The sequence below is a fragment of the Chiloscyllium punctatum genome, chromosome 5, assembly GCF_047496795.1.
Source record: "Chiloscyllium punctatum isolate Juve2018m chromosome 5, sChiPun1.3, whole genome shotgun sequence".
Classification (NCBI taxonomy): Eukaryota; Metazoa; Chordata; class Chondrichthyes; order Orectolobiformes; family Hemiscylliidae; genus Chiloscyllium; species Chiloscyllium punctatum.
Genome location: NC_092743.1, coordinates 135,668,741 through 135,677,476, shown reverse-complemented (window position 1 = coordinate 135,677,476; position 8,736 = coordinate 135,668,741). Strand labels below are relative to the sequence as shown.

Genomic DNA, 8,736 nt, shown 5'->3' with positions numbered 1-8,736 from the left:
TTCTACTCAGCCTGTAGTGCTAATGCTGTTGCACTTTGATACCACAGCTTAAACATTAGCATGTGCCAAGTCACATTTAAACAGAATGAAATGTAACCATTGTGAACAATAAGCCTTATCACTGCAGCAAAGAATAAAGAACAGCACAGCGAGAAACAGGCTCTTCAGCTCACCAAGACTCTGGTGATACATGATTTCTAACCTTGAGATCTTTTGTCTTTCCTTCGCCCATATCCATCCATTCCCTGCTTATTCACAAACCCATCAAGATGCCTCTTCTATGTTGTTGTTCTACCTGCCTCAACCATTTCCTCTGGCAGTACTTTCCAGGCACTCTTTGTAAAAATGCTTGCCTCTAACATCTCCTTGAAACTTTCCCCCTTTTACCTTAAGTCTATGTTCCCTAGTCATTGACAGTTCTACCCTGGGGAAAAAAAAGACTTCAATGATCCACTCTATCTATGTGTCCCATAATTTTGTAAACTTGGATCAGGTTTACCGCTCATCCTTTGACATTCAAGTGAAAACAAACCAAGTTTGTCCAAACACTCCTCATAATTAATACCCTCCAAATCAGGCAATATCCTGATTTTATAAACTATTTCTTTACCTTTTCCAAAGCCTCCCCATCTTTCTGGTAGTGTGGCAACCAGAACTACATGCAATATTCCAAAGATAGTCTAACTAAAATGCTGTAACCATTTTAATACTCTTTGGCCTGACTGATGAAGGCAGACATGCCATATGCCTTCTTGACCACTTTATCCACTTGTATTGTCACTTTCACAGAACCGTGTACGCCTGGATCCCTGTGTTTGTTGATATTACTAAGGGCTCTGCCATTTACTGTATATATCCCTCCTGCATTAGACCTGCTAACATGCATCACCTCACATTTACCTGGTTTAAACTCTATCTGCCATTCTCCATCCAAGTCTCCAATTAATCTATATGTTGAGATTACTTTGGCAATCCTCCTCACTATTGACAGCTCCCCAAATGTTGTATCATCCACAAACTTACTAATCAGGCCACCAACTGTCTCCTCCAAATTATTCATATATATTATAAATATATATATGCATCAGTAAATCAACATATTTCTCTTGAAACTCGCTGACCACCAAGTCCTTCTCCATTGTGAATACTGATGCAAAGTATTCATTAATGACCTCACCCAATTTCTCAAGAACCCTGCTTAAATTCCCTCCTTTATTCGTAACAGGACCTACACTTTCCCTAGTCAACCTCTTGCTCCTTATATATGGATAAAACACTTTGAAGTTTTCCTTATCCTATTTGCCAATCCCTTCCCAATTCCTTAGCTGTGTTCTTTCCTGCTATCATTGTACTCTTCAAGATCTCTGTCTTCAGGTTCCTAAACCTTGCATGTGCCTTCTTTTTCCATTCTGTCTGAGCTCTCAATTTCTCTTGTCATCCCAGCTTCCCAATCTTGCCATCCTTATCTTTCATCTTCACACAAACATGCTGGCCCTGAACACTAACCATTTACCTGCACATCCACTAATATCATTTATTGTATCCGTTGCTCCCGATGCGGTCTCCTCTACATTGGGGAGATGGGACGCCTCCTATCAGAGCACTTTAGGGAACATCTCTGGGACACCCGCACCAATCAACCACACCGCCCCGTGGCCCAACATTTCAACTCCCCCTCCCACTCTGCCGAGGACATGGAGGTCCTGGGCCTCCTTCACCGCCGCTCCCTCACCACCTGACGCCTGGAGGAAGAACGCCTCATCTTCCGCCTCGGAACACTTCAACCTCAGGGCATCAATGTAGACTTCAACAGTTTCCTCATTTCCCTTCCCCCATCTCACCCCAGTTCCAAACTTCCAGCTCAGCACTGTCTCCGTGACTTGTCCTACCTGCTTATCTTCTTTTCCACCTATCCACTCCACCCTCCTCTCTGACCTATCACCTTCATCCCCTCCCCCACTTACGTATTGTATTCTATGCTACTTTCTCCCCACTCCTATCCTCCTCCCATTTATCTCTCCACCCTTCAGGCTCTCTACCTGTATTCCTGATGAAGGGCTTTTGCCCGAAACATCGATTTTACTGCTCCTCGGATGCTGCCTGAACTGCTGTGCTCTTCCAGCACCACTAATCCAGAATCTGGTTTCCAGCATCTGCAGTCATTGTTTTTACCTAGTTGACACTAACCACTTAGCCTTTGAAAGATTCCCAAATGCCAGAGGCTTTTCACTATTTATATAAATAATTTGGATGTTTCATAGCATTGCAACCTGATGAGGGAGGAGGGCTCCAAAAGCTTGTACTTCCAAATAAACCTGTTGGAGTATAACCTGATGTTGTGGGATTTTTAACTTTGTCCACCCCAGTCCAACACCGGGTGCACCTCCACATCATAGGAGGCAAAGCTAGTGAGTTTGCAGAAGACATCACAATTGAAGGTGTACTGGACAGCAAAGAGAGTTACCTTAGAGTACGTTGGGATTTTGATCAGATAGGCCAATGGGCGAAGGAGTTTCATTCAGATCGATGTGAGGTGCTGCAATTTGGAAAGGCAAATCAATTCAGGACTTATACATATAATGGTAAGGTCCTGGGGAATGTTACTGAACAAGGAGATCTTGGAGTACAAGTTCATAGCTCCTTGAAAGTGGAGTCACAGGTAAGTAGGATAGTGAAGAAGACGTTTGGTATGCTTTCCTTTATTGGCAAGAGTATTGAGTACAGTAGTTGGGAGGTCATGTTGTAGATGCATGCGACATTAGTTAGGCCACTGTATGGAATATTGCATGCAATTCTGGCCTCCCTCCTATTGGAAGGATATTGTGAAAGTTGGAAGGGTTCAGAAAAGATTTACAAGGATGTTGCCAGAATTGGAGGATTTGAGCTATAGGGAGAGGCTGAATAGGCTGGGGCTGTTTTCTCTGGAGCATCGGAGGCTGAGGGGTGACTTCATAGAGGTTTATAAAATCATGAGGGGCATGGGTAGGGTAAATAGACAAGGTATTTTCCTTGGGGTTGGGGGAGTCCAGAACTAGAGGGCATAGGTTTAGGGTGAGAGGGGAAAGATATAAAAGGGACCTAAGGGGCAACTTTTTCACGTTGAGGGTGGTGCATGTATGGAATGAGCTGCCAGAGGAAGTGGTGGAGGCTGGTACAATTGCAACATTTAAAAGGCATTTGGATGGGTATATGAATAGGAAGGATTTGGAGGGATATGGGCCGGGTGCTGGCAGGTGGGACTAGATTGGGTTGGGATATCTGGTCGGCATGGGTTGGACCGAAGGGTCTGTTTTTGTGCTGTCCATCTCTATGACTCTGTGACTCTATATACACATACAGAGAGATGCATAATCACAGAAAAATGAACTGCTATCACAGCCACACGATCATGAAATAAAGGAACTTCATTTCTGTAAATCAGTTTGCAGACACTTCGCAGCGCATTTAGATCAGCGCCCTGGGTGGATTCACCGACAGATTTTGTCTGCCCACGCGATTAAAAAAATCCCCATCCTGCTTGACCCGGAGGCTTTGTGTTTTGTTTTCGGAATGAAAGGCGAGTGTGTACTTTATTGGTGTTCTTTCGTTCGAAAGAAACAGGTTTGTCGAGCGAGCTGAGCTCAGAGTTGCTTTTGAGTTCGCTGTCTGTGTCGCTTCCCTCTCAAAGCCAAAGGTAACCTCCTTCTGAAACTCGGCAGGAGAATTGCTTCGCATGATCTCATTTTGAGAACGACCGAAATCAGGGAGATCCTTGCATTGCACACATTCTCCATATGGTTGCTGTTTGGGGTAGGGTGCAAATTGCAAATCGCGTGCACAAATCCAACATTTTCAGTCCCTTTGTATCATTCCAGTCTCCCCGAGATTGAAAACGGCGTAATGTTGGAATGTTACGTTAACAGTGGGGGATACAATACATGATTCATTCACACATTGAACCTTACAGACTATATGAAGACCACCCGCATCTATGTGCTTGCTTAAGTAAACATGTTAAATATTGAGGAGGAAAATTTTAGATTTAATATATGGCTATTAGCCTGCGGTTTGGGGTCATTTTTCAAAGAGACAGGGGTCACTGTGTCTCTGGATTTCAGTATTCTGGCCTGCCTTACTGCAGTTTCAGGAAACAATTTCAACGTGGGAAAACTGCCCCAGTGGCAGGTTTAGCCTTTGTGAAAAAAAAACTTAAAAAAAAAATACAAAGCATCAAGTAATGTTCTAGACGAACGCAGTCTGCTGTCTCTAGGAAGTCTGCCTTCATTTGCTGGGGATCCCTCTACATTCCACACCATTCCGCTGTGGTCAGCTTCGAGTCCTGGGAGCTGCTCTGAAAACATGCAGCGCAAAAAAAAAGGAAGGTTCAGGGTAAGATGTTTCTAATTTAGAGAGAAAAAAAAAACACGCGCAGTTAACGCACACAAATTTACCGTTGTTCACGACGCCAACCCACCTAATTAAAAACAGTGCGAATTGGGGAGGGTAAATTGCCTTGGCTATCTCCGTTCTACAATCTACAAACCACTGGGTACCGATTCCCAACCCTCTTTGGACTTCGACCGTTCACAACTCTCTAAGAGCACATTGGCAGGTCTGCGCTTTTTATTTTGAGGCAACTCCATGAAAATATCGGTTAGCTGCGAGTTAGGCAACTTCCGATTTGCTGGATGCTTTGTATCATCAAAGCGATTGTGCCATTGAAAGTCACGCTCAATGTAATCCTTTCCAATCTTCACATCATTGCAATTTTAAATATCAGTATTTGCGTTTGCTAACTACTTTTTTTAAAATATCGTTTTTCCAACAGAGGTGTGTGGGGTTTTTTTTTCCGGCGTGGACTGGAGTCAAATGAAACTATCAGCCTGATCCTTCCAACGATGCTCTCGCTTTTCCAACCCCCCACCCCATGGTTTGTTGCAGTGTAATCTCTGGGAGACTGGATGGTTTAGCAGCAACAGGGAACAGGACAATTGTGTCACTGCGGTCGAGAGGGATAAACCAAATGTTAAAACACAGCCCATGACACAAACCACTGAGCTCCCTGAGGGGGGGGGGATTGTTGGTCACAGACAGTGAACGCGGAGAGCGCTCGCTCAAATCCTCCCAATTGCGATCACTGGAAGCGACCGAAATCTGTCAGAATTTAATTCGGAATTGTTCCAGTTTCAAACCTTTGATGTTCGTACAGGTTAAGAACAAAAAATAAATCTGTGGCAAAACTGAGAACAAACTGGGCCGTTTTTATTGTAGCACTATTTCTATGTATCTGTCATGTTTTCTTGCAGTTTGACGCGTGTGAGATGGAACAATATTTGGCAATGATTTGGAGATGCCGGTGTTGGACTGGGGTGGACAAAGTTAAAAATCACACAACACCAGGTTATAGTCCAACAGGTTTAACAGGAAGCACAATGTTTAGCTGATTGTTTGGAAAAGTGTCCTAACTTTTCCGGCGTCAGTTTTTGGTGCCAGTGAGAAATTCTACTCTTTGGCAGTCAGTTCAAATGTGCTCTTTCTGAAGTAACTGCTCGGTTTTCCACACATATGTTAGAAATTGTAAAATCCGCCCCTTCTTAGGTCACACTTTTTTGAAAGAACAATGTTTTAATCTCAACGAGATCGCGTGGTAAGCAACAGTTGGTGGACTCAATATCGAGTGTATATTTTTCGGGTTTCCCTGTGAATAAACTATATTATTTCAATGGTTAGTGAAATGATTGTATTATATTCGATAGTTCTGCTGAAGAAGGCAACTGTTCAACAGCAAACGGTCCAGTAAAATGCTGCCTATTGTATATTGCTCAGTCCGCAGGTATGCCATGGACGTCTCTAAGGCTGTGAAATAATCCTGGAGTTCTACAAACCAGCATTGAACGTTATTTCAGTCCGAGTTACTAGTGATATTTCTAAAATTATGTAGAGATAATGTCTCTGTAAAATACCTAGGAACACACGGAAATCTGCAGGACCAGGAGCAAAATGTTTCAGCATCCTTAAAATGCAGTAGAAACAAAACGGATAATCGAATTGCGATACACCGGCAACTCGGACGATACGTTGTTAGCAACAGATGTGACAGTGTCTTAGTTTTATCATGGAATAAATGTGGCTTTTTAAATATATTGATACACAGTGTCCAATGATTTGCAAGGTAATTTTCTTCACTATACACTTTCAAGTAATTTAACCCATAGCTTGTTTCTCTCCGACAGCACAGTGCTGTACTTAGTGGGAATGAATCAATTCGTTTGTGTGGGATGGTTATAATTTACAGAAACCAACTTTTGCTGCTTCCAGAATCGTTTACTATTCCTTTCCTTTAAAGTAAATTAGAGTGCTCCTAATTTACTCATGATCAAAAGCAAACTTGTAGGAAATATTGTTTTAATTATAATCAGGAATTTGTCTTGTTGAAAATAAATGGAGTAACTAAAGTATTTATTAGCAGCATTGATCCAATATTTGTTTGGTTATTACAGGTCTTTACAGTTAGAAAATATACTGATAGTATTATCTAGTTTCTAATGATAATACCACCAGATGTTCCTATTGAACTCTAAATTTTTCCTACTTGTACTACATTACAATTATCCTATGGAATTGAACTTGCAGCCTGGATCATTGACTTCTCAATCAACCTATGATGGAAATGTTTCCCATTTTTGTGTTCAGGTTAAACTATGCACAGAAATGATACACATTTTATTTGATTATAATTTCAATGCAACCAAATTTATCAGCATAAAACACTAGAGTCATGAACGTGTTGCTAGCTGGTGGGATTAAACTCTATAAATCTGAATATGGCTTGTGGTGCCTCTCTGGCCTTTATCCAGAAATGATAGTGTGGAGACATTGGGGAAGCGGGGAATGTCTGCAAACAAAAACCTGTAGAAGCTTGCTTGTTTGAATACTACACTCTGGGAGGTGAAAGATCATTTTCAACCTGAAGATTCACAGAACTCAAAGGTTTAGCAGCAAATATAATGCTCTGTCATCATTTACTCCTTCTTTCCCCACCATCACTATCTACAAATAAACAAACCAACTGTGGGATATCTGCTAAACAGCACAGGCTGAGTCTAGGTCACAAATACTTATGGTAAACCTACTGAATTGAAGATTGATTTAAGATGCTACAATTTTAAGCTGAAGAAGAGTCATAGTGACATTGAAATGTTAACCCTGTTTCTCTCTCCACAGTTGCTGCCAGACCAGCTGAGTTTCTCCAGCAATCTCTGTGTTCGCTTCTGATCTATAAGTCCTCTTGCATCTTTATTATGTTGAAACAAAGACCCATTACAATGTCCTCAACATTTTCTCTACCAGAACCACAAAATCCAGCATATAAATATGATTAACTGGACATTATACCATTTCCTGTTATAATCTGAAAAAAGTTTGTCAACATTGAACTGCTAAGCAATCTCCTTCCTTTCTGTAGTTCACAGTGCTTTAAGAATGCACATGTGATAACTAGCACCACCAGTTACGAGCCCAACTAAACATTGACTGTGCCCTTATGATTGTTGAATACTTTCTTACTGCAGCTTATTTTTACCTCTGTTAAAGGTACCTGCCCCAGAGAATACGTGATGATGCATCTGTCCCTGTTACCTTTGAAAATACTTTGTTTACAGAAACAGTTGAAGTTATTTACTTATTTCTCTTAGATGATACATTTGAAGATGAAAAGCTTTACTCTTCTGAAATCTTTTGAAGATTAAGTTTATTAACCAATATCTTTGTGTACTTACAGTTAATGATCCATCCCCCTATGTTTATTATACTAGCCACGAAAATTATACATGCTATACTTTAATCACCCAGGGTGGGTATGTCACTAGTCATGTATGGAATTTCTTTCACAAGCACTTGGCATTGATAAAACTCAAACATCAAAAGCAGTAAAGATGCTATGCTTTCTCCTGTGCCATTGCATTATATAGGAAAGCTCATTTTATTAACTCTTAATTGTATCGCACACAACTTGGCAGGATGAGCAACAAAATTTAAGCATTCTCTGACATTTCTGATCCTGGCCTCTCCTTCCTCCCAAAACTGATTGTGCCCTCCCTGTTTTTGGTCTCAGCCGATGCCAAACATCAGTGTCCAGTACCTTCCGTCTTAACAAGCCAGCAAAGTTGCTGAAGCTTCTGGCACTGACTTCTTCCCTCAGTGCGCTATCATGTTTCATTCTCCTGAAGCGATGTGTTTCCTGTTGGTCACTTATTTTCTTTACTGTTAAAACCCATTGCCCAATATTGATAGCAACATCTCAGTAGACTTCTGACACTGTTGTGATATAGAGGTGCTGATGTTGGACTGGGGTGGACTTCTGACGAAGGAGCAGTACTCTGAAAGCTTGTGATTTCAAGTAAACCTGTTGGACTATAACCTGGTGTCATGCGACACTAACATTGTTTATTAGAGTATATAGTCATTGACTGTTAAAAAATATCTTTGTGTATCACCTTGACAGCTCTGAAATGATTACACCCCTTCATTCCATTCCTCTTCAAGGTTCCCCTTTCAGCAAGAAAATGTACAAAGACACTATTACAAACATGCACTTCATGTCAAGTTATGTTGTGCCACATTATTACCTTTCACATATTCACACACAATACCACTCAAAACGTAATAAAATTATCTCAAGGTCTAAACAGACAAATACTTTCATCAATTTTATAAGCGTTTACACTCAGTTTGGATTTTAATATTTTTACTCTGCTG

General features: G+C 41.2%; 1 long non-coding RNA gene across 1 annotated transcript; it reads left to right on the top strand.

The window, feature by feature from the left end:
• The first annotated feature begins 4,018 nt into the window (after positions 1 to 4,018).
• On the top strand, positions 4,019 to 6,122 carry LOC140476787 (uncharacterized). The gene is made up of 2 exons (XR_011960609.1): positions 4,019 to 4,368; positions 5,806 to 6,122. It is a non-coding gene; the product is annotated as an uncharacterized lncRNA (long non-coding RNA).
• The last annotated feature ends 2,614 nt before the right edge of the window (positions 6,123 to 8,736 follow it).